At 40.6% G+C, this 22,843-nt stretch overlaps 1 protein-coding gene across 1 annotated transcript in view; it reads left to right on the top strand.

Moving 5' to 3' along the window:
* The first annotated feature begins 17,062 nt into the window (after positions 1-17,062).
* The window catches only part of LOC115370786 (ATP-binding cassette sub-family G member 4-like), a 31,694-nt gene continuing 25,913 nt past the window's right edge, over positions 17,063-22,843 (top strand). The window contains exon 1 of the mRNA XM_030067954.1: positions 17,063-17,253. The gene's annotated coding sequence lies outside the window, so the exon portion shown is untranslated. The remainder of the gene's footprint in view (positions 17,254-22,843) is intronic.

Genomic DNA, 22,843 nt, shown 5'->3' with positions numbered 1-22,843 from the left:
CTTCTCCGCGCTCTCGCAGTCTTTGAAGTATTTCTTCTCATCGTTGTAGGTAACAATAAGAGTAGCTGGATACATAATCCCATTTTTGATTTTCTGCTCCCGTAGTTTCTCTCGTACTCTCTTGAATTGAGCTCTTTGCTTGGCAACCGCAGCTGTCAGATCTGGGAATATCCTCACTTTCATATCTTGGTACTTGATTACTCCTTCTTCCTTCGCCAGTTTTATAATCGCGTCTCTTGTCAGCTGTCTCTGCATTCTGACTATCATGGCCCTGTCTCCTGATTCATTGACTGGCCCGACTCTATGGGCTACTTCCACCACCGGCTCCTCTGGAAGTCTCCCTTCAAATACTTTCTTGAAGAAATGTGACATAAACTTAGTCGGGTTGCCTTTTTCAACATTCCGGTTCAGTCCAAACACTCGCACATTATATTTGCGGCTGTGTGCTTCCAGCTTTTCTACCTTTGCTTCTAACTTCTCCATTCTGTCTTTCAGCTCCGCATTGTCTTTTTCAAGTTGTTTCTTTGAAATCTCCAGCGCAGTAATGCGTTCCTCTGCTTTGGCGAGCCTATCGTTACATTGTTTCTGTTCTTCTTTCACCGAAGTGATTTGTGGCTGTAGTGCATTAATTGCAGCGGTTATCTCCTCTCGTATAATGGCTCGCATTGAAATCAGCATTTCACTCTGATTCTCCTCTAAACTATCATTGAGTCCTGTTGCCATTGTATCCCGAAGGCTCCGGTTTGACACAGGTGTGTCCTCCGGTGAACTGGACTGATTAGTCAGATTCTTTATTCCTTTCTTCTTTCTCGTCATCGAGCCTTTTCAAGCCGCCTTTTCTTTGAGTTTTTCAGTCTCGTCTTATTTCACTCTTCTTTCATAATTTCATTCAGTATTAGATTTCTCAAAATGTTTGTGGAGAGCTCCGCTCACCTGCGTTCACCTCAACCGGACATGACGTGAAGAGCAGATAGACAGCGACCTCCTCCGCTGACTCACCAACATCAGGTCTTATGATTTTGCCGTCTGTTGTCTTGACCTGCAACTCCCAGTAGATTTTGTCTTTATTGTTCCCAGCCAGCCCATTCACACTTTCCAGGTATGGGCCGTAGTTTGGGTCCTCTGTGTAGGTGAACCTGAATAAAAAAAGAAAAGAAAAGTTGATGGAGGCTTAATTCAAAAACACATATCATCAAACTGTAATGGAATCAGAGAAGTGGTGATGAAGAAGAGGAAGAAGAAGAAGAAGGAATGAAGAAGAAGTGTTAATGAAGAGAAGAGAGAGAAGAGAAGAGAAACTGTGGCACCACAGCAGGCACTGAGTTGTGGACTCTGACATAATCCATGTCTTGGCTGTTTTTTCCTGTCATGATGTGTATATGCATTTCTTGGCAGATTCTGTCATGATGCGTAATTGTAGAATCAACCAATAAGAAGCTCCTTCCTAGCCTCAGGAGCCTATGATATCTTTGCTTGTTTGGATCAGGAAGTTACTTCAGTTTCCTGAGCTGGTATCATTGTTTGACTCTGAGGAAGATGCAGTCATGCTGGAGCGTTAATCCTTGCACCGATCCAGTCAAACCAGCAGGAATGATCTGTGTGTCTCAGTGCCTTTTTTTACTTCCTCACTCAGTGATGTCACGGGCTGACTTGTGACATTTCTCAACAGTGACTTGGTGTTTTGGTGACAGTTTCATTATGAAACCATCTTCTGGTGCAACAACCAAAGAAATAATCCCATCTTAGCCAGGCTTAAATAAGAAATTTGGTTAAGACTTGACACAAGACACAAGTGTTTAAGACAAATGTAATATCTTCAGTTAACTGGCTACCGGTTGAATCAGTAGTGCATGTTGTCAGTCAGTTGAGGAAAACACCAAAACAGACATTCACAAAAGGGTTAAGGATTATTAATAATACTAATAATTAATGATTTGATCTGCGTCGGAGTCCCGCAGTCTCCTCAGCGCCCCCAACAGGATCCCCCTGTAAACTACAGAGGTGCTGTAGGTCTTGTTGGGGGTTTGTTGGACGCTGTTCATTACCAGCACACAGATGGGATTCATGTTAGAAGCTGGAGAAAAGGCAGCCAAAGTTAGTACTGTAGGTAAACTGTAACAACAACAACAACAACAACAACAAAAACAACAAAAATAATATTAATATTTGTGTTTGTAAACTTTTCTGAATGTTCAAATACACTTTACATCTGTTACGGTCCCCTCCTTTTCCATTATCTACTCTTCATTCATTCATTGCAAATGTAATACATTCGCTGCCTTGTTAGTTTCCGTTCATTATGGTGAGTTTTCTTTGTGTTAGTTGTATTTTGTGAATGACATGACGTCACGGCATCCCCCGGGATTCTCTCCTCAAGTCCACGCCCTCCGGTGCTGTTTCCTCCGCTGCCCACCTGCTGGTTGCTCCGCCTTTCAATTGCCGCTGGGCCAATCTGCGCAGGACGAATCCTCCTCTCCCAGCTGATAAAAGCGCTCCTGTGACAGCCACCGGCACGGCTGTGATTTACCTTGAGCAGTCCGCCTTTGTCCTTGATTCGGTACTTTGTATTTGTACTTGTGTTTTGGGAATTCATGATTTGTGTAACGTACACATGTTCTTGTGTTGGATGTTAACGCAGTGTTAACTAGACAAGATTGTAAACTTCGGTTTACTCGTTTTTTGAGTGTTTGACTATCTTTAGCTGGTGGGATGCCTTTGCTTTGTTAATTGTGCACTTTATTTTGGCATCAGTCTTGTTTTGTTTTACTAGCCATTGATCTTGTATTTTTGGCTTTTTTTGGGCTTTGAGTGGTGGCCTATTGTAAATTTGTTTTAAGCAGGTAAGTTTAGAGTAGGCAAGGTAGGTTTTTATTTATTTATTTATTTATTTTTATTTGCGCGTTCAGCTTGTTGAACACAAGCTAAACGTGCTGGACCAGATAGGGTAGTGCTTTCTTTTATTACAGAGCAGGCTAGCGTTGTTTCTTGTGTGTATATTTTGTGTTATATTGTATACCCATTTCCCCCCTGCTTTCCTTTATTGTGCACTTTAATTACCCCAAGTTCTACAAATAAACGGCTGTACATGCCTGTACAACCACCTTTGTTGCTTCCCTTAATTCCCTAGACTTTTTCCATCCTTTAGGGTTGTAACAACATCAAAGGCAGATAAAATACAAAACAGTAAAAGGTCTACAGTCCTGACACAATTCAAACAAGACTGGCCAAAGGTGGGAAGATTTTTTATATCCTCTTATAATAAAAGAATGAAATTAATTGCTGAATGAACAGAAAACTATGAAGAAACTCACTCTGAGCGAGAATCCCATGAGCCACTAGCAGCAGGGCCACGGAGACGAGAGCAGGCGTCATAATTTTGGATGTTGATTTGAACACTAACCTGTCGGTACTGAGTTAATTCCTCTGATGCATCAGCTTTTATAGTGAACCAGCTCCTCATCAGTGTTACGTGAATGACACGTACATATGATTGTGTAACACAAGAAATCAAGTGTGTAACCCTGGCAATCTTAGCAGGAAGTCTCAGGTGAGGGTTGATCCCTGAGAAACATTCTTTACGGACTGCAGACCAGGCATGACAGCTGTTTCCTGATCTGCATTGACAACAAAATGTTTATTTCCTGGTGTGTAGCATTCCATTCTTCCTCTCATTATATAAAACGTTAAATTCATTGAAGTCGTTTTTTTTATTCAGTTGTTGTTCTCAGCATGAAACAACAAAGCATCTTGTGTAACAGCTCATCTGTGAAATACAGTCGATTCTCACACAGATTTTGACCGCATGTCGATGCAGACTGGCTGCTGAGTCTTCACCAGGTTGTATATCTCAGGATGATCTGGTCATTTGCGCTGGGAATGTAACAACCAATACCTGTGAAAAGATTCATAGATATGAACTCATTTCCAGTGGGAGGAAGAACAAGGTAGATAAATAGGTAGGACCCATAGATGCACAGATAGATATAGACCTCCTCCGCTGACTCACCAACATCAGGTCTTGTGATGTTGCCGTCTGTTGTCTTGACCTGCAGCTCCCAGTAGGTTTTGTCTTTATTGTTCCCAGCCAGCCCATTCACACTTTCCAGGTATGGGCCGTAGTTTGGGTCCTCTGTGTAGGTGAACCTGAACAAACAAGAAAAGAAAACTTGGTGGAGGCTGTGCTGTCAGTGTCTCACACCTTTGACACGATGACTATGATGGAGTCTGTTTGATTTGAGTCCAGCTGGTGAATCAGGTTAATAGCACTCGCTGTCTAGAGGATGATTTTAACTGGAATCCATACATACATGTAATCATGTAATCCAAAAATACTGATATCGGAAGTCAAAAATTCATGTCAAACTACTCATGTTTGCGGAGGTCTTGTGCTGGACTACATTATATTGAGAGGTGTTTCTATTTTTTTGTCCTCCCTATTCATATGCAATGAGGGAGGACAGAATATTGTAAACGCCTGTCAATAAAATGCAGTCCAGTCCAACAGCAGCACTAACTATGAGCCCAATGCCAAACATAGAAGTGAATGAACACCTCTATTACTGTGACAAAAAGAAAAGCTGAGCATTATAGGGAGCAGGAAAGGAAACTTAATGGCACAACAGTTGGATTGGACTGTATTAGATTGTACAGGTGGACCTAATAAAGTGACAACTAAGCATATATATATTGCCATATGGCCTCAGAAAAGACCTGCACCTTATAAAGTGGCTATAGATTGAATCACTGTATCAGTCGGTGATAACAGTTATTAAAATAACAATAAAAATAACAGTTATTTATATGAAAGACCCACAAATTCTTACTTGAATGCTGTGGCCTTACTTGAAGTCTGAGTTGGAGTCCTGCAGCCTCCTCAATGCTCCCAGGAGGATCCCCCTGTAAACCACATGAGTGCTGTAGGTCACGTTGGGGGTGTTCAGGAGGCTGTTCATCACCAGCACATCGATGGGATATGGAGCATAAGCTGGAGAAAAGGAAGCAAAAGTTACCTGCTGCCATCACATGTGCATGAAACAACAGTAGAAGAAAAATATATAATGTCAAAGGGACATTTTTTTTTTTACTAATAATGAAAGGTATTTCTAATTGATTGCTGTATGAAGTGAAAACTGTTCAGAAACTTACTATGAGCCAGAATCCCAGGAGCCGCCAGCAGCAGGGCCACGGAGACGAGAGCTGCCATCACCATGTTGGATGTTGATCTGAACTGCTGGTCCGCCTGACCGCCTGAGTACAAGTTTATACCTTCATGGTCACTGTTGATATAAGGGTGTTGGCTGGCACTTTGTTGATCTTTGGAGAATAAAGGCATCAATGAAAAAAAAAAGAAAAAACTGATAACATAATAAAAAAAGAAAAAAACTGATAACATTTTCCACAGAGCCAGTTAAAATATCACCTTAATATTATGCAAGCTAATGCACTTATTGTGTGCCCTGCCAAATTTTCTTAATTGCAACAATGGCATGCAAATATACTTGAGCATGTGTCAAGATCAGCTCTTTTTTTTTTTTTTTTTTTTTTTTTTTTTTTTGTCAAGGTGGCACAGAGGTATGACCACAGCGGTAAACAGGTAAGTTATACATTCAAAGAGCAATTTATCAGCACAGACGGGAATGAAAAAAGAGAAACAGGGGTATAAAAAAAACTCTGTGCAGTACTTTTAGTCGTGTTAGTTTATCAGAAAACAGCACATTATATTGGCACCCCAGTTGTCTAACTCTAGTATCATGCGTAAATAGTTTTTCCTTGGTGTGCTTGTTCAAAAAGTTCATCTCAAATTTGTCAACTTCTTTGTCTGTGTCTTCCACATCTCCAAACATTGTGTTGCCCATTTAACCACTAAATTCCTCTTTATTAGTAAGATAGGATGTTTTGCCACCAGGGGTCACTGCAGTGCACCGAGGCTCCTCCTGATGACCTGAGGAAACCTGCAGATGTTCCCCTGATCTCTGTTTTACTCCTGTAGTTGATTATTGTTGCTGTGGATATGAGAGAAGTTATCATCCTTTATTTTATTTTATTTTATTTTATTTTTATTGTATTATTATTTTGGCATTAACATCCTTTAGATACTCATAATATCGCATATTTACACTACCCACATGAAACATGTGCAGTTAAGATTTTGAAATGTTTTAAAAATGTTTACATTCTGTAGGTTATTTTTGGAACTTTTTTTTTCAACTTTGATACTTATGATAATATTGTGCTATTATTTTAAGGGAATTTGTCCTGTAATTGCTTCCTTTTTTCATTTTTTAATGACTTTTTTGGTCATTTATTTTTTTTTCTTTTTTTCTGTTTTTTCTTTGACATTTTTATGGTGGAATCTTCTTGTAGTATTACATTTATTTAGTTATTTATTTATTTATTTATTTATTTATTCCGCTTTTTTTTATTCTGCTTTTTTTTTTTTTTTTTTTTTTTTTTTTTTAATAAATCAATTTAATTTGTCCAGCCAGCAAAGGAGAAAAAAAAAGTCACACTTTTCTTTACAGCCAAATGGGGACATTTCTTTCTTTTACATGCACGAATAATGAAAGACACTTGTTAAATTTTAAGTTTATGTTAAGTATGGTCATGTTTTATCGGCTTAATCCTCTGTCACCGCTCTACATTACTTTGTTATAGAGTAGGCTCTAAGATAGAACAGGCAAACATTTATTCAAGACCCAGAATAAATACTGATCAGTTTTAGGAGAGCAAAAGAGCAGAAAATATGTGTTTAATTGAGCAATAATGCAATAGAGGATGTAAGAGGACATTTGCTGTACACTGAGTTTTTCAAAACCGACTGGGAACAAGATTAGTTGTAAGATTAGTTGTGCCAACATAATCTTCAAAGAAATGACATCATTTGTGATTTTAACAAAAGGTAAAGTCAACAAAATGGTCTTTTAATTCCAATTTTCACCGAGCAGCTATGCGGCCTGTTCGTCTTATGTTCACAACATGCACCACCTGCATTGTAGAAGAAAACAACATACGAATTAATCCACTTTTTGAGAGGAAGTTGCTGAGTGGTGCTCATGTGAAGGGCAGATAATGGGGCACGTCCTCTAATTTTGCTTGTGAGGGTCTGTGCGAGTGTAACATTAAGTCCAAGTACATGCCCAGATGTGACCGACAGCATTCCCAAGCTGGCCTCTGAGTCTGCAACAGGATGGTTAACTGTCGCCACCTAGTGGTTGAAGCAGAAGGAGTTCAGGCGGCTCAGTCCCCTGCTGCTTGTCTCCTGTGCAGGCCGTCTGACTCTGACTGAAACACCGGACTGACCAGCAGAGCCTACACCTGTGAAAAAAAAAAAAAAAAAAAAACACAAATTTGATCTAAAAAAAAAAAAAATGACAAGATGACAAGAGATGCCAAGTTCTGTTTTACCCAGTAACTTTGTACACTTGTCTTATGTACACAGCATGTTATTCTATGTGTGTATTTCATATTTTATCGTATTTATAGTGTATGCTAAAAGATGTCTGAAAATTAAGGTGTGTGTGTGTGTGTGTGTGTGTGTGTGCTCTTTGTTCTTACTTACATGTTTCATGTGAAATGTATGTTTATATCTAATATGGGAACAGTTAAAAAAGAAAAAAAAAAAAACACAAATACATACAAGAAGGGAAAAACTGTGCAGAAGAGGTTGAAAGGCTGAAAAAAAAACCCAGCTGCGCACATGGGAGTAACTTCCCGTCTGAATCTCTGTGCATCATAATACATAAACGCTTTCACTGACATGTGATGCTAACCCTCCGGCCCGAACCGAGCCTGCTGCAGGCACTGCTGCTGGGAACCACAAACACACTGGCAGGGAACTGGCAGGAGAGGTGAGACACACACACACACACACACACACACACACACACACACACACACACACACACTGAACCTCCACATTTTGTTAGCCAAAAGGCAAAATGCTTCCTTAGTGTATATATGAATATGAAACCAGACAATATACGGAATCCATTGGTACATCTCATGCTACGTTGTTAGCAAGGCGGCTAAATATGGTTGCAAAGTTCGGCTTAATTTTAATTTAAATTTCAAGGGAACAATCTTTCTGATGTTCAAACCCCAGAAACTCACAGAAATGTCTGAGCTGCTGAACACTGAACACATAAAAGGAGAGGCTGACATGAATTATGGTGGTGTTGAGCAAAAATAATCTCTTTCTTTTCCAAAATGAAAATGGCTAATCTCCCTTTTTAGGTGGAACCAGATGAATCTGCCCTGCCAGCTGTGTTGGATGGAGCCTGAGGCACCGATCCTGTGGGTTCCCAGATTTAAACTAGTTGAATTCCCAACATCAGTGATGTAAAATAAGGCCGGCCATCACACAGATGCCGGTTTACCACATCAGCTGAGAGTTCACTCTGACCCGTGTCTGGGCCCTCAGGCCTATTCACACTGTGGCTGATGGGTTCAGGTGCTTTTCAGAGGTCAGAGAGATCAAAACGAAAGGAATTCTCCACCTCCTGACGGGTGGGTCTCACTGTTTGCTGCTGTCCACCCCAGGACACAAAATACCACTGAGCTCCCACTGTAAAAAATAAAATGTAAAAAATGTTAAAAGGAGAAATTATGTTACAGGAATTGTACAGGAATATGTATGTATGTGCTGCCTATTTTCTTCACTGCCTAACACATACACATCAGAATTGATGTAAAAACTCAAACTTTTTTTGTAGTTTCACGATCAGTTGGAAAATTACACACTCCTCTATGAAAAATTATGCGAACTTGGTGCCACACTACTCAGACATCCACAATAATACATAATTAAGGCACAAATAATGTAGACAAAAATCCCCTTGTTTGCACTTTCAATAAACTGAATTATGTGATATGGTACTTTTCAATCCCATGACCCTGCCTTCTGCCCAATGCATGAGATGTGTGTCATCATGGATGGATGGATGGATGGATGGATGGATAGATGGATGGATGGCACGCTGGATGAGGACTGGGCATTGGTCAAGAGTTGGAGAAATCCAGGAGTGGCTCGTTGAACCAGGGAAGCAGAAATCCACCCACTGAGTCTGAATTCTCCAGCACCTTGCCAGTCTTGTTCAGGCTGTACATTTTGTCAGCTGGTACAAGCAAAACTGAAACTTGGGCTTTTCTGAGGAGTCTGTTCCTGTCATTCACTGCCTGTCATTCCTGCTTACACTGTTAAAGCCTAAATAAGATCACACCAGCAAATGACCATAAGGCTCCATGTCTCTGAATGGCTGCTAGTGGCATGGGGATGGACCATTTTTCTGCATTTCCCCCTGACCAGCGAGATCCAGGCCTTAGTTTGCTGGCATGCACAGAGACAGAATATCACCGGATAAAAACAGCTTCTACTGTATGTTGGAGTCACTATGAGGATGCTAGCTGCCCCGTCTGCTACATACAGCAGGTTTCCACCCCCAGTGAGGTCTTTGATTAGGTAGTCATGGAGAAATTTAATGTTAACATGACCTAATAAAGTGGCCACTGGGTTTATAAGAACTGTATTTTCTCAGCAGCCAGTTGCTAGGCAGGGAACACACTCCCGCCCGGTCATCCTGTTTCTAAGTGTCACAGGAGGAGTTAATGTGTTACCTCTGGCACTGCCTCCTTTTCTGTAAGACCCTTTGAATCACCAAACCTCACCTTCCTGGAGTGTTGCTGCATGACATTTTGCTTTAAAGAATCGCTGGGCTATTTCTCTCTTGGCATGCTGAAATACAAATGTATCAGTCACAAGCCTGGGAGGAGGTTATCCATTGGAGATGTCATTGTAGGATTGCAGCAACCAGCCTGCACCCCCCTCTGACACCAGGTGTGTCCACTGGAGAATTCCTCCCCTATGGCAATTTTACAGAGTGGGGGGGTGGGAAGGGGGTTGCTGCTGCTGCTGGTGGTGGGTGCGTGTGTGTGTGGGGGTGGGGATGTGTGTGTGTATTTGTACATTTTCGGGCTTGAATTCTTCAAGTCTGAGCTTGTAGGTTTACGTTGAGCAGTTGATTCAGTCTCAGAGATATGCAGCCATTGCTGACTAGTCGTGGCTTGCTGCCATATTCGTCACATCCCTAAAGACTCTGAGGAATTCAGCGGCGTCTCCAACTACCTGGAGGAAGTGTCAAAGTGGGACAAGCAAGAAATGTACATGACAGCCGCATGTAGAGCCATACAGACACACACAGAGAGAGAGATTAGAATAAAATAAAGAAAAAAGTGAAGACAAAAAAGACCTGCAGGCTGTCATCACTCCTGGCATCTCCCCATATATTCTTTGAAGTTTGGGTTGCATCGTCCCAATCACACTTCCACGTGGCTTAAATGAGTCACAAAGGCAAAGCTATTAATATATAGAGACTAAGTTAACCAAAATAAACACTGTTTCAAGACAATATTTCAGATACAGAGCCAGCACTGATTTATTTGGTTTAAAATCAGCTACACCAAATCTTAAAGATTAAAATAATCTGAACTAGATAATGTGCAGTCAAGAAGTCATTTTCAGTTTGGTATGAATGTCAGTCTGTATAGATGACACTCAAATTATATTTCAGACATGGCCATACATTGCATAGATTTCCCTTTAAATGCATTCATTCATTTTTTTTTATTTTTTTTTTGAACCAATTACTTAAAGGTTAATGTAGCCTATGATATAATGACATTTCACAAGGTATTTTTAAATGATTATTACTGATAATATTTCACGAAGAACTTTAGACTTAAAAATACACTGGCACTATACACACAAGTTGCATATATTTAATTTACTCAAGTTATATTCTATTTTTAGCTTATTTCATATATGCTAGGAGGTTTACCTATCGCAGTGTGACAGGTGCCATATGGTCGAGCCTGCAAAATAAATCAACCTAAAATACTTGAGTATAAAGCACTGATAATTTAATGTTATTTGAGTTCACATGCAGTTAGGAAGTAGCCTAAGCCTCTTATAGGTTACACTATCCACCTTTTGGAGTTACATAAACATAAGCCTATACCTGCCACCTCGGATCAAGATTATAAAGGAAGAAGTCCACATTTCCATGAAGCACTGGTGATGTCTTTTCTTTTTTTTCCCACCATGTGACCCAAAGCTGACAGCGAGGGGCTTTAACATTTCTGAGAGGCTCTCCTCCTGCCCCATCCCATCCCGTCCCATCCTGTCCTGCCCCTCACCCCCCTCCCCAGTTTACGCCCTATCTGCGCTGGGTCTGCTCCAGTATGCAGCGCTAGATGCTGTAGATGCCGCAGACAGGACCAGCCACCGGCACGGCGCAATACTGAATGCTGCAGGAAGGATAATACCATCCCGTTCACGACCACGGAGGATAAGTCAACTCAGCAGCCGGACAGCCGTGAATGTAAGGTCCTGATTTCTCTCCCATGCTGCCTTTGCCTGTCATCTCGCCCTGACAACTTGTTTTTTTTTTTTTTTTTTTTCCTCCTTTCGGACTGTACCGTGTCCAGCCTGTCCTCTGCTCCAATGCACTCATGCGCGTTTAAGCTATATTGTGCTCTGCTCTGTAATATATCGCATTTATTCTTTAAGTTTGCCTCATTTTGGACACACAATTTGCAACTGAAACAATCCCTGCGTACGCATGAAGTCATGATTCATAAAAATCGACTCAAACAGGGAGAATAAATGAATTTAAATCTGTGTAATTGGAGCTCACTGCTAATGCAACCCCAAATCTGATAGTTTACTACTTGAAATAACATGTTTATATGGCACTGATATATTTAAACTCATGATCAAATTACAGGAAACAATCAGAAACTATCTATTAAACCATGGAAATTGGTGTTTTGTTGAAAATGTGTGTATTTGAGATGCCTTTTTCCCCCCTCAGACTTGTTTCATTCATAATCCCTGGGGTCAACATCTTTCCACACTGTCTTCGCCCTGCTCTGCTTACTGAAGTGCACTGTGGTGGGTTGTAAACACTGTCAACATCTAAAATGGAGCTCTGTAGCGGTGAGACACCTTTTTGTCCCACCAAAGACAGCTTTGATGATGATGATGCATGACCCCCCCTCCCCTTTTTGAATATTTGACTTATCACATCTCTAATTATAGCTGTTCCAAAGATCCTCCTGTAGATAACGTCCCGTCCTTTGAATTTATATCTCAGGAAGACCCTTCCCAGTTTGCCTCTATGCTTTCATGTGCTCATAAAAAGTGCTATGGTTTGTCTGTGGCGGAGTGAGCTATGCTGTAGGCCTGACTTGGAATGTGTGTGAGCGCTTAGGGTTTTCTTTTTTTTTCTGTCAAAGCCTCTTCCATGAATTAAGTCTCATTATTACACAAAGTCATGGGAGACCGGCAACTGTTAACCTACTTCCCCAGGTTTGATCTTATTAGAATACCCTCATGGTCGATCCAAAGTTATGTAAGAACAGCCAGCCTAGTTGCAATGCTGGGGCAAAAATCTCACTTCTCAAATGAAATGGCATAGTTTCATTGTACTGGCATGACTCTGGAGAGGTAGTTTTTTTTTCCTGGTTCAGTCCAGGGCAAAATGGGAGTAAGAGAGAAGCCACGGTCAGCTTCTCCACATCTTCTCTGCGTGCTGTTGGATTTAAACCCATGCAGTAAAGCACATGTTTAAATTGCATTTAGTCATAACAGCATTGATTTTTGCTCCACATGCTGAGAGCAGAGACAGATTGCAGCCTCTGACTCATCTCTCGGCATGTTTGGAGGTCTTCATTACCTCACCGTGCGCACGACGTACATCCTGTTGCCTTACTCACGTCATGTCACCGACCGTCCCAGCCATGGTGACTGCTGTTGGTTTAACCCTTTCATGTTGACACTAAGAAATAAGCAACAACAGTAAAAAATGCTGTTGAGTTGTCTGCACCATTCTAAACACCACTGGTCATTGTTATTAGTAATGGCAATGTCTTGTTGTTTGATTGGCCATGCAGTTTTTGAACTAGCAACCTACCAAACAGTTGACATTTTCAGCACAGTGCTCCATAAAATATGCTGAAAAGGGACGAGCGAATGAGTTGTCTTGCTGTAAAAGTTTGTGGTGATGTCAGTTTTCAGTTGGCAGTTTTCTAGTAATGTAATTTTAAATATTTAATTATAACCCTTAAGGTTTTTTACTAAGAATTTTTTTGTAATATTTTACTTTTTTTTTTGTTTGTTTGTTTTTGTTAATTTTCTGGTCATTTTCTCATAATTTTTCTACAAATGTTTTGGAAATTTTCTGGCGATTTTTGATCAGTTCCTTAGTATTGGTATTGTCCAACACACTGTGTCACGGTCTTCCATATGAAATCAAATGGAACGCAAATGAGGAATATCAATGAATAATAATGAAATGAAAATCAAAATGTTTTGCCGTGTTTTAAGCGGAAGAGCCGTGTCTCGTTTGGCTCCAGTTAATAGGCTGTATGCATTTTTCAAGATGTCATTCAGAGTGAAAATGTCACCCACTAGTCAGCTGAGAAAACAAAAAAACACGGAAGGGTCAACAGGCGAAAGCCACCCGGACACCGAAAGCGATCATTATATTGGGTAGTTTAATCCAAATGTGTGAGCATGAGCGACCTCACCCCCAAGCAAGAGACAGATGTCTGCTGGTTTATTGTCCCCTGCAGCTCACTGGTTAGCTGTAACCGGGTTAGTGTTAGGGGGTTCATTCCCAATAAAGCCACCCGTGTCAAAATGTATGCGCTCAGAGAACTCTAAGGTGCTTTGTACAAAACCATCCGCCCGGTGGATTTAAAGTAATAACCCACAACACTCTCATAGAGCTGAATAAACTCTCTGTCACAGACTGATATAATACAATATGGCTCAGACTATAGCCCTTTCATGGAGGCTTTTACATTTGCTGTTCTCACATCAAGAGTTTAGTGCCAGAATGGACGCGATGTGTTTCATGTGTCCAAGTTGTCTGGTGCACGCAGGAGAGGAAGAGCTGGGTCGTTACGGTGATAACCATCGCAGCTGTAAGACAGAGCAGCAGCCACAGAAACTCAAATTTCATCAGCAGAAAATCTAAGGAAAAAGACATCCCTTGGAATGATAACATACATGTGTAACTGCAGCTTTTACGGTGTGTTTAGAGGGCAGGATACGAAGCAACAAGAAGTGGAAGTGGGAGCTGGTAACGTGAGACAAATGCCAGCGCGTGACGTGCAGCAGTTTGTGTTTGGGATGTGAAACTCCAACCAGCCGGCCGAATGATGCACTGAAGCACAAACCAATCAGGGCAGAAGGACGTAGTAATATTTCCTTCATTGTACTTGATTCATAATTAAATGATCAGCTCTGAAATTAAAAACAGGAGGAAAACATTTGCAGACATAATGTACATACTTTTTTTTTTCTTACAGCTACAGTTGCTGCACAAGTAGGATTAATGCAAACTTACACACAATGCATATACTTTTTTTTATACAAATTTCTAAGGCACATTTGTTCATTTTTCTATCTTCCCTTGAGAATTTGAGCCACTGACCCAATTTCCCCTTGGCATCAATAAAGTATTTCTGCTTCTGCTTTTGATTTTCATCCACATGATCAGGAGGGGTCCAACCTGTATTCCCATGACCTTATATTCCCTCAATGTTTTTTTACCAACTGGGAAAAAGGGAAAAAAAATTAGGAGAATACATCATATATTTGCAGAAACAATGCGGTGTCCACATGTTGATTTAATAAGGTTAGGGGAGAGTGGGGTAAATAGTGCCAATTTTTACTTAAAGTGCCTTTAAAGCGAGGGGATTACAGTAATGCCTCCAACTAAAATATGCACATATAGTTTAGGATGTTGTGCATCCCTGGGAACAATCACTTTGGATCTTATATAAACTGTTTGAGAAATATAGCTTTCGAAAAAAAAGTGGTTTTGTGGCACAACTTGCCCCCGGTGCGGGGTAAATTGTGCCATTAGAGAGAATACACTGGGGTAAATTGTGCCATTGATAATTTAAGTAAAACAGATCATTTTAATCTCACAAATGATAATGCTATATAAAAGCAAAACAAATTCAATACAAAATGATTTATTTAACATTTATTTATTATTTTAACAAGATCACAGGCCACTTTTCTATAACGAGGCCGAGCGCCACATGAACACATACCCAGAACAAAGTAAAACTTCCAAAATGAGCACCTGCAAATCATCTTCATCTGAATCTGAATAGTTTTAGTGATCAAAGGTAAGAAGACAATGTACAATAACAATAAAATACAAGAAAGTAATATATAGTATATAATCACAAGTTGTGCCACTGGCACAAATTACCCCAAGGCCCTTTGGCACAAATTATCCCAAGCCCACCATTTTGAAAAAAATGCATCCCCCAGCTGTTTTGAGCTAACATCATGCTAACTGTATAGACTCATGGTGTAGCTTACTAAAGTACTAAAACCTGTGTGAACTGTTTTCAAAATTTTCTATAATTGTTCAAACACAGCAATCAAAAAACCTTGATCATAGAAATTTTACTTTGGAGGGCAAAAAAATGTTTTTTGAACTTAAATGTGCTTACCTCTCAAGCCATGTGTCTCCCTTCTTTATAAGATGAGTGTAATGGATGCCTCTTCAAAAATATGTGGTCACATGACCAACTTCTTATATAGTTTTCTAGATAACAGGGGTGGCACTACTTGCCCCTTGGCACAAATTACCCCACTCTCCCCTATATGGAGAACATGGACAAAGTACACACTTTATTGGTCCACCTGATGTTGTGGAGCTGGAGCTTTTTTGGCTTATGGGAAATATTATTTGTGTTTTCTGTCATTACTATGTATGTAGCCAATGTTCATGCCAGTTAAAACACTGTATTCCTAAAATGTGCCAGAATATCCACTTTTTTTTAAAATACCAGAACCATGGACATTCCTCAAGGATTGAGGGAACAGTTTGAGAAAAAATATCTTGAGAGAATACACAGCTGTAGCCCGTAAACCATCACAGCACTTCACACACAGAAGCAAGTTATGGCTCTTTTTTAAAACCCTTTTGTCAATTTGACCTCAGCAATTTAAACCCTCAGAAAATGATTATAATAAAATTGTTACCCAGGTTTATGTGTCAGGTGCTTTATGTGTCTCACTGAAGATCTAAATGTCCATTTAAATAAAACATAACATTTCCCACTCATCCCCTTGGAATCTGATTTTTCCTCCCAAATGTCACATGGAAACTGGAAGTTTTTTGATGATTGTAAATGTCATGTTTTAGTTCCTCAGTGTCCAAAACAACACAAAGATAATAGGAAGGTTAAACCTATAAAAATAAAAAAGCACATGCCATAAAAGGCTTCCTCGCCCTTTTCAGTAGAACTAGGAGTCGAGGTTATGTGAGCTGTAGAAACTGGCCTGATGATGTGCCACCAGTGGCTCGCTGGAATACATGGCTTTTGTCATGTAGAAGAGACAATTTAAAGGTTCCCCAATTGGAAAATTTGATATTATTTTCCACACCCCTCAGCTGTGTACGGGTGTGTCACAACACGGCCTGTCTGTCCGCTGTTTGCCCAGTCAGTCTGGTCCCCGGCTTACGTGATTGGCCCTTGACTGCTGCTATTTTTTATTTTATTTTATTTTTATTTTTTTTTTATCAAATGACTCTGCAGTTCGCACTACAGGTACTGGCTGGATGCTCCAAATGCTAACTGTTAGCATCGAGCCATTGAGGTGGACTTCCCCACGGCTAACATCCTTAAAAATAAATTCCCAGCCAGCATCCAGCACCCAGTAACAATGAGAGGAAGCAGCACTTTTGTCCCACACAACAACAACAAGGGAAGTGAAAAAATATTAAATTTTCAAAACAGGGAACCTTTCCGCTGGCTTTCGATCGGTGACAAAAGACATCGAGCCACTAGCTGCACGTAAGCAGGCCAGTATCTGGAGCTCAAATAACACAACACAGCATAGTGCTGCTTATACAACATACCTGGGTGAATACTCTCTCCTGATTGGTTTTCAGGTTTAATCGCCGCTTTAAAATCACTACATTAATAAGCACCGCTGTCAAAGCTTACCCATTTTCAACTGCAGCAGCACGACTGAGCTGATAAACTCACGGCCGGGAAGGGGGAACACACACCAGTGGAAGTTTTTATATTTTTCTCTCCTCTTTCCTTTATCTCGCTGGTAAATGTCCATGGAATAAGCGCGATAATCAACTCGTAGGTGTGCATTAAACAGTTTTAAAGCAGAGAACGACATTGGTTATCCCTTAACGTAACAGCTCGGGGGTAAGTGAAGGAATATGAAAGTTTTCAAAATGGCTGAATCCCTTTAACCCTACTTGTCTGATGAGTCACTGTCTCTTTTCGGTGCTTTTCTTTGCCAGCGCTTGTATATTTTCTGCTTTGTGAACTCAATGATCCACATATCTTACTTATTTTTAACGTCATGCTTCTGTCCTTTGCCTTCCTGCGTGACATTATTCAGTTTTCATATGTTGCCTGGGTAACATTTTACAATAAGAGTACAACAATTAACATTAGTTAACGTTAGTTAATGCCGTAATGGTTAATTAACTGTTAGTTAATGATTATTATGGCATTTACTAATGTTAATAATATCTACAATAACCCTTAAATAACATAAATTAATACCTTTGCATGAACAGCATTAGTACATGATTCTTAGACACATTAGTTAACTGTTACTTAATGTTTATTACAGCATTAACGTTAATTGTTGTACTCTTATTGTAAAGTGCTACCGTTACCTCTTAATGTGTGTTCAGTGTGCGGTGACCTAAGTTGCTTGTTACCTTTTGCAGTCTAGTTGTTTGTTTATGCCACTTGTTGTTATGTATGGTTTTTAATGGCACGTCCAGGGACCGCACTTGAAAAATAAGTGGGATTTCTAACACTGGTACATTTGCGATAATGCTGATTTGTGCGCTGTAAAAAATCAACTTAAATTTATCCACAAGTGGCCTTTCTCACAGCAGCCATTTTTGACATGAAATAGCAGTGTAAATAAGGTGTCACCAGTGATACAGAGCCGGGGTCGTGCTGTTGTTCCTGCTGGTTCACAGTGAATGGAACAAAATCTTAACTGGTTCGATTAATCACACCTGTATTCACCTCGCTGTCTCTGCAGTGAAAAAGGTCCATACTGGGCTCCATTTGATTGGCAGGTGAAAAACAAACTTAAAAAAAAAATGAAATCTTTCAAGCCACCAATTTTTGATTGTCTTCAAGAGAAATCCTGTGCCGCTGCAGTTCTTGTGATGAGGGAGGGACTAATACTGGGTTCAACATTTATTTGAGATTTTACACCTGCTGAGCTTTATTTCATTTTAGCGTTTAGAGTTGTAAACCAGCGTATGTACCCGTAATTCCAAAAAATCACCGGTCCCAGTTGTCCTGTCCTGGTTCTGGTCTTCAGAGAAATTTGTTACATTCAAGCCAGGACTTAAACATGTAAGACGCCTGGAATTTTGTTGCTTGTGTTGGAGGATTTCTGCTCTGAGGTCATTCTAGTTATCTGAAGCTGAATTTGCTGTGATAACCCCATTCAACCATGTGGACGTTACCGTGTCATTTGATTCTAATGGGCTGTTAATCCAGCTGTATTTGGGGCCTGGGATTCTAGGAATCTGACGTTACAGTAAAAGTTGTACTGTAGGTAATCTGAAGTGGTATGATCCCGGGTCAATGAGTTCTCCCCCGCTGCTCCTCCCTACCCTCTGTGGACCTTCCCTCTCACGTAGGCTCCTCCAGAACAGAGTCCCATCCAGCTTGACTCGTGACATCTTGGCATATGTAGCGCGTCTTTCCGTTTGCTTGTCTCTTTTTTTAATCAAGACCCTTTGACACCTTGAAAAGACTTCTCTCGCTGGCTTCTCCCTCCTCCCCGTCAGTGAAATGTGTCTGTATATGTGTCTGTGTGATCGCGGGGGCAAGTGAAGGAGCAGTCAATTCCCATACATTAGCTTGGCTTGGTGCTTGGTAGTGTACCTGAGTCTGCAGATTTTTTTCCCAAGCCTGTAACTCTAGTCCCCTCCTGACTCAAGCAGATCAAGGGTAGAAAAGAAAGTTGATTTTAATCCCCAGGAGGATTAAGGACCCCATGAGTGATTAAATGAGACTTCTGTCTCCAAAAGTACAAATTACTGTACCACCTCAGACTTGGGAACCGTTTTTACAGTGGTCTTTGCAGAACAAAGTAGATTAGACATATCTCCATTTCGATGATCATTATAATAAGTGATTAATCACTCCGCGATCACAGGAGAGATTGCATATTTCTGCTGCTTAGCGTTCTGACAGGACAATGGAAATAAATTTTGTCTGATGCTGTTCTTGACAACACTATCTTTTCCCAGGAAACATTGATACAAATTCTCATCACCAAGTATTAGTATTAGACTCTAGCACTCAGCCAAACCTCCCAGATCTGCATTAATTATTTGTGATGCAAATTCACATTGAAATTCAAGATATTTAACCAAGCAACTTTTATTACAAAAATCTTTAATCATAAATTAAAATAAGCTGTGGAATATCAAGACAAATGCTGCTTTCTAGGCAATTTTTTTGCCTTAATAAGGCACACACACACACACACACACACACATACGCATACGCATGCGCACACACACACAGAGCATACAGAGACTTGCTGTAACAAAGCTTTGTCCTCAAATCATCAGCACTGTGCAGCAATTTGCATCTATCTATCTATCTATCTATCTATCTATCTATCTATCTATCTTTCTATCTATCTGTCAGAATCTACCTTATCAAGATGTGTTTCATACCTGCACAATGCAACAGGATGTATCAGCATTTTTTTTGACTGAACAAAAAATGCTTTCATAAACCCAATCCATAAACCCAAATTTGCTCAAGTGGCTCGCATAATGTTTTCAGTCTGTGGTTAATATTTCATGGGGATCCACCTGCACCTGAAATTTGAATCAACTGTCTAAAGTTTGTTTTTCAGCCAGTTAATCGTCTGTCCTTGCTGCCAGCCTGCTATCAAAACTAAACACTCAATCTGTTTTGTTTGCTCTTTCTCTCTGTGGGGCTGTGAGCTGTCGACACACATGTCATCTAGTAATTAAATACCAAAGGCACCATTTTTAGGGAGTCTGTGTTGTGAGACTTCAAAGGCAGAGCGATTAAGATTTTTTTTTAAAAAAAATGTTTAGACTTGTACAGAAATAATCCCCTTCCATCACCACTTGTGAAGCACTAGCAGTGTGTGTTGGTGTGTGTGTCTGCAGAGACCCTGCCCTCTGAGCTCAGGGCTCTTCCGGGTGTCGGCCTTTGGGCAGCGGGTGCGTCGCTCCCAGCCAATCACAGCGCAGCACGGCGCCAGAGCAATAGCACCACATCCAATAGGAAGCTACGAAAATCAATGACGTGGATCGCGGGTGGAAAAAAAAAAAAAAAGAAATCGAGCGAGGCGAAAAACCAAGCTGACAAAACTCGCTCCACAACCAGAGTGAATCTAGCGTTTGCCAAAGTTTTTTTCCCAGGATGCCGACGGAATTTTTTACATTCCATTCCCGGCACCATCATCGGAAACAAAAACTGTCTGCCGGCGTTTACCTTAGCCAGGGAGGAGGGGCCAACTTTGAATGTTGTGTTTACAAACCACAACCGACAAATCCTACTCGTTCTGCCTTTAAACACAGGCCTGTTCTTGTAGCTGAGTGCTTCTCTCTCTGGGGAAAATGAAATACATCCTGGATTTGGCATTTTTGCAAGATAGCACACCAGTGTTCACATGCAGGTGACATGTATCTAACCCTCCATAAACAAGTGCTCTGTGTGTGTGTGTGTGTGTGTGTGTGTGAGAGAGAGAGAGAGAGAGAGAGAGAGAGAATATGTTTATCTCTCTGTGTGTGCATGTGCCAACATGTATAAGTGTGTGTATCTCTGTGTGTGTGTGTGTGTGCGTGTGTGTGTGTGAGCCTGTTCATATCAGGGGTTTCCACTATACAGGCCATTTATATGTGTAATACATATTAAATAAATTCTGAGAGGGTAAACTGTGCAAGGGTTCTGTTACATGTTGCTCTAGTATACCAAGCAGGCTTGAGATTGGACGGTTGCCGGTTTGAATCCCCGGAGCAGCTACAAAAATGCAGTTCGTGAAAATGAATGAGTGATGATCTCCCCTCCTTCCATAACCAACATTTCCAAAGTTTGCTTAAATTCCCTGTGAAATTACCTCACATGACTTCTACTTCCAGTAAAACAGGTGACATCACCAGGCACTAGTGGGTGTGAATTAAAATCAATAAAATCTTTTAAAAAATCTTTAATCATCGTCCCTCATCCACCTGCTCCTTCAATAAAATTGTGCTTTCTCTCCCAAACTGATATCCTGTTGGTTTGCACGGATCCCTCCCTGCACCTTGTCCCACCTAGACATGCTCTTTCAACAGGAACTGCATAAAATCAAGAAAGTGAGAGTCCATTTCATGGGGTCTGGGAAGTTCACAGTGAGATCAAAGCACAGCTATAGAGAGCACTGGAGAAAATAGTACCAAAGTTAATGAAATAGATCATTATACCTGTGCTGCCTTTGAGCAAGGCACTGAGCCCCCAGCTGCTTCAGTGGCAAATGGTAAACCAGCAGTGTGAATGTGTGGAAAGGAGTGAACAAGAGGCAGAGTGTTGATGGAAAAACACATGGAGCGTGGTCGACTGGGCTCAGACCTCCATTAGCCCTGGACTAGCTGTCTGTGGCATCTCTCCACTCTTAGCCCGGGGCTAAGCAAACCCTGCTGCAGAGCAACATGCAGGTGTGTAGTGAGAATTGAGGTTAGACTCAAGGTTACAACAAAAGCAACAGAATACTTTAAAGTCTGTTGTTCAATCAGAGCCATGCAACAAGTGTTCAAGGCACAGAGCTTCAATGGTCACTGAACTGTTTGCCGAATAAAATAAATAAAGAATAAAATGGCGATTGTGGTTAGTTGCTATGGTGACATCCCTCATCAGTAGGTCCGTAAAATGTGTCACACGCGTTTGAGAGCCGAGGAGATGTGTTGTGCTGTGGCTGCAGGAATGCATCAAACTTAGATCAAAACTTTACAATTCAGCCGAATGAGGATGAGAATGAAACATGTTGGACATGATAATGTATGATAATGTTCAGTGTGCAGTGCACAGTGTTATGCACATAGCAGTTCTTATAACAAGAGGATACTGAGAATTTTTTGGGGGAAGTGCTTTATTCATTAAAGGGATACTTCAGCCATGATGCATGATATTCGTATCAAGTACCAGTCCTGTGCCACACTGAGTGCCTGACAAACAAAGTCTTACTCACAAGTCTTCATGGTAAAGTCATATTCCAGAAAACACAAGCCACCTCTGATTCAAAGGACAGAAGAGGGTCAAAATTTATGTGTCAAAATTTCCTTTTAAAAACATCACACCTGTCATGCGGCATAATCCAAGACTTTGATGGCTCATTACTTGCCAAATACATGTATTTTTGCTAAAATGTTATGCACAGGCCACGTCTAGAAACTTGGAAGTAATTAGCATGTGGTTTAATATGGTTGCATCAGAGACTTGGGCAAGGCAATTAAATAATCAAACCGCAAAGAAATAATTCAATACACATATTCAAACCTACCATATTTGACATGACTTGTTTGTATACCACTCTATAGTCAGATTTCATACATTAAATTCACTTTTCCTAACTTTTATCTGTAATCATAACCTACAAGTCACTATGGCCCCAACAGGAACTTTGGACATGTTGTAAAAGAGTGGACCCTCTTTTTTCCACTTTAACAGAGATGGCTTTTTTTTGGAAATTTTCCATGATGGCTTGCCAATAAAACTTTCTTCATTA

The sequence above is a fragment of the Myripristis murdjan genome, chromosome 13 (assembly GCF_902150065.1).
Source record: "Myripristis murdjan chromosome 13, fMyrMur1.1, whole genome shotgun sequence".
Taxonomy (NCBI): Eukaryota; Metazoa; Chordata; class Actinopteri; order Holocentriformes; family Holocentridae; genus Myripristis; species Myripristis murdjan.
Note: the sequence above shows the minus strand (reverse complement) of the source record. Positions and strands in the feature narration are given on the sequence as shown.